The sequence below is a fragment of the Egretta garzetta genome, unplaced genomic scaffold (assembly GCF_000687185.1).
Source record: "Egretta garzetta isolate BGI_Z169 unplaced genomic scaffold, ASM68718v1 scaffold839, whole genome shotgun sequence".
NCBI classification, from domain to species: domain Eukaryota; kingdom Metazoa; phylum Chordata; class Aves; order Pelecaniformes; family Ardeidae; genus Egretta; species Egretta garzetta.
Window position 1 is genome coordinate 38006 of NW_009260778.1, and position 3868 is coordinate 41873.

The 3868-nt window shown below is 54.3% G+C and overlaps 1 long non-coding RNA gene across 1 annotated transcript; it reads left to right on the forward strand.

Moving 5' to 3' along the window:
* On the forward strand, window positions 1-1720 carry LOC118453062. The gene is made up of 3 exons (XR_004842947.1): window positions 1-77; window positions 409-562; window positions 1401-1720. It is a non-coding gene; the product is annotated as an uncharacterized LOC118453062 (long non-coding RNA).
* The last annotated feature ends 2148 nt before the right edge of the window (window positions 1721-3868 follow it).

Sequence of the window (3868 nt, forward strand, 5' to 3'; positions counted from 1 at the left end):
CCCCAAAGAACCGGCGGCTCCCGGCAGCTCCCACCATGGAGAGGAAGGAGAGAGGAGCCTCCAGCCCGGACACGGAGGTGAGATCCCTGTAGGAGGTCATGTCACGGAGCTGCTCATTGCTCAAGAGCTCGGTCCCAACATGACATCTCAGCGAGACCTCGATGTAGAGCCTGGGGGGGGTCGGGGTTTGCGCCACACCAGGGTCCCGGGGGGAGAAGGGGGTCCCCTGCCCAGGGCTCCACGCTGGAGCGACGGTCCCCAATTCACAGCCAAAGCAGGAGTGAAGTTGAGGGCTGGGAGGGTGAGGAACCAACCTTCAACCATGTCCTGGTTCTCAAGTCGAACCTCCACCCGGCACAGCACAATCTCATGGCCGTTTCCCTTCCCCTCTCCCCACCACTTCCCCAGGGCACGATGCCGAACCCTCCGCTGGAGTTCAATGATCCCGTTCATGGCCGGAGGATGAGCACCACAAAGCGAGCCGTGGCCGCGGCCAGGCAGGAGGGTCCCGAGAACATTTACGAGCAGCTTTCCAGAGACTGTCCCTGAGCCACCAGCACAGGTAGGTCCGGGACAAGACCCAGCTCCCGCCTCACGACCCCCAGACAGAAGGAAGCGCTCAGGCTCCTTCGAAGCCCTTGGACCCGGGAGGAGGGGTCCGAGGCCACGGTTGGCCCCTCCGCAGACAACCAGCGTCCTGGCAGCACCAGTGCTCCCAGTCTGCTCCGCTCCGGACTTCCCACGCCCTTCCCGACACGGCAGCCTGTTTCCCAATCCCTGTGAGACAGTTAAGAAGGGAACGGATTTAATTTATCTTCGAACACGTTCAGAAAAAAAAAAAAAAAATTCTATTAATAGAACGAGGGCGGAAAAGGCTATTACAGTAAAACCAGAGCCGGGTTTTTGGGTAGGGCTGGTGCAACCAGAGTCGGCATTAAATCGGCCCCGAGCCGGAGCGATACCACAGCCGGGGCCACGCCAAACATCACGAGCCCGGTGCCGACACCTCCGAGCCCTGCCTGTTTTCTCAGCCCCACGGGCTAGCGCCAACCCCCGAGGATTAAATTGGGCTGGTGGGTTGGTGACAGCAACCCTGGCGCTGCCCAGTGGCATCCAAAACCCTGGCCCCACCATCATTTTTTCCGAAACAACGCTGAGCCGATGTCATTGGGCGCACCCGGCCTTAAACGGAGCAGAAAGGGCAGGAGAAGAACCAAGCCGCACGCTCCGATGGGTTGGAGCTTCGAGACAGGGAGGGAAAAGGGGAGGCAGTGGGGTTGCAGTTGTTTTCTTTTACCTCAGAAAATATTTTTGCTTTTCACAAGCCTATGTTTTGTCACTGTTTAAACGGCTGAGCGTGCGCGTCAGCCGCGATTCCTGTCCTCCTAACTCCCCTCTAGTGCTAAAAATGAGCCATTACACACCGACGTGGAGAAAGAAAAGCAGGAAGGGGTGAGGGCCAGCCTCTCCGCTCGCTCCAGGACTCCACGATCCCGCCAAGGCCGCCGAAAAAGAGTTTGGGAGCACGCGGTCTGCCAGGGGACAGAGCCTCCTGCCCCGTTTTAGCTGCAGCAAAGCCCTCCAGCGCCGCCGGGAGCTGCCGAGCGCCAGGGACATTTTTAAAAGGGACGAATCCACAGCGGTGAGCGCAACCCACGGCTCGAGGTTGGGCTGCACGTAGCAAAGTCCCTCGGACAAGAGTTTCGTCACCGGCTGCGCAATCGCGTCCGTTCTTCGCTAATAAAGCGAAGCAGCCGCTCCGGAAAGGCAGGCGACGGTGCTTCAGCCTTCCCGGGGTGGGGAGAAAGGAAACCCAATGCCTCGAGCAAGGAGCTGAGCACCTCGCGATGGAAACAGGTGTGGTTCGGTTCATTTAAAAGTTTATTCCTTTTATCAAATCTCTTCTCCGAGGATTTCACTGTACATATAAGATATGAATAAATTACTCAACAGTAACTTTATTCTGGTCATTCAAATACTCAAAATGGGCTCTGCAAAGTACTAAAACATCCAGGGAACTAAACTAGAAATCAGAGTATTTTAAAATATTCTAAGAAAAGACTTCATTCACGGGGGTTTGTTCGCTTGTTTTTAACAGGTAGCATGGGAGAAAAACAACCTCTCGGGAGTTTTTCCTAACTGGAATAACAAATATTAGCTGGTTTAGCTGCGGTTACAACCAATCGAACCCTTAGTGGCGGGAATGTAAATCAAAGAACCAGACCAGCTCTCCGTTCCCTTCGGCATCACATGCTTTGGTGAACAACAAATTAAGTGAGGCCACAGAGATTTGGCTAAAGATACGTGGATCTGGCCAGCAAGGCTGCGCACGATTTGCAGTCGTATCGCCTAGACCTAATACTTTCCATAAAAAGATTTCATTCGAAAAAGTTAAGGCCGGACACGGTCGCCTCTTCCCAGCCAAGGAGGGGAAAGTTAACACTTAATTGAAACGGAATTGATACAAACAAGCTGGGGAAAAGAAAAAATAAATGTACAGTTGGCAGCTTTCATCTGTGTCTGCTCAGAGGAAACACTGCAGCTTCGCTTGCCGAGCTCACCGCCAGCTGCGCCGCGCCGTGCGCCACTGGGAATGCTCGGTTCAACAAGTCTGGGGGGCAGCCTGGTCACGGGGAGGAGGAGGAGGAAGAAAGGGGGAGGGGGGTGGAAAAAGAGGAAGAGAAAGGTACATACACACATCGCTCGCTGTTATCCAAAAGCCCTCAGCAGCGCCTCGTGCTGGGCGAGAGATCCTCAGCGCTTTGTGTGCGTTCCACACTCGGGGCGTTTCAGCTCTACTGCAAGCTCTGGCCTGTAAAGAAGTTTCCCCTCAGCACGGTTCAAGACGTAACAGGCTGGCGGAGCGGAAGGACAAACCCACTAACTCAGCCACCCTTCTGAAAGAAAGAAAAAAAAAAAAAAAAAAAGCCAAAATCATTCGCACGAGGAGCGCTGGATTTCCTCGGACGTGAGGAAGGAGCCGTGAGGACGTCTCAAATAAAAAGAGAAAAAAAAAAAGAAAAAGCCAAGCTTGCTCTTGAAACTCACTGTCTTTTAGAAAGAAAAATTACACTCCCAACGCACAGCGAGTCCAAGGAAGGAGGGAAGTGGGAATCGGAAGTTTATTGAGACTCTGCCTAAGGTTCCGGCGGCGAGGCTAGGTTGAAGGAGGTGTAGCCCCTGCACCTACGGGACAACAGCTCCGAGCCTGGCACCAGGCACGTCACCCGCCTTGGGACTGTCCTCAGTCAGACGTGATTTGAACCTTCCACGGTATCGTTTATAAGGAGGGAGGGGAAAGATTACAGGTGGAGTTTCGGGACCGGTTTGCATTAAACCTTTCTCCTGACGGGCAGGGGAGTGCGGTATCCTCCCACCCGCCGAGCAGACCACGTTCTGCACGGGGCCTGGCTGATCTCCAGAAGGCCAGGAGAAGTCTGACACAGTAGGTCACCTGGGACGAGAGCCAAAAATTGGGACAGAGGCGTTAGAATCCGTATTTGGCTTGAGTCTGACGTCGGCTGAGCTTGTTTTCCGACCATGTGTTTTTCAGTTCCAGTTCTCTTTCCTTTGCCTGCAGAAACAGAGAGGATTAACATCAGCGCTGCTGCTCGCCGACTCAGCAGTATTGCACCCTCCTCTGCCCCTGCCGACGGGGATTACAGAGCACTTCAGCGAGAAGCCTCGTTACAGGAGTTAGCACAATTATCTTGACAGAGGCCTGAATTAATACGGATGCACGGGCATTTCATTCATGCTGAAACACAGCTTCTCTTACGAACCACACGGCAGCGGTGCGGAATTAAGGCAGGAAGCAGAGTCTCGTAACACATACAACCACGCACGCACTGGCGCTGGGCGGGAGGGG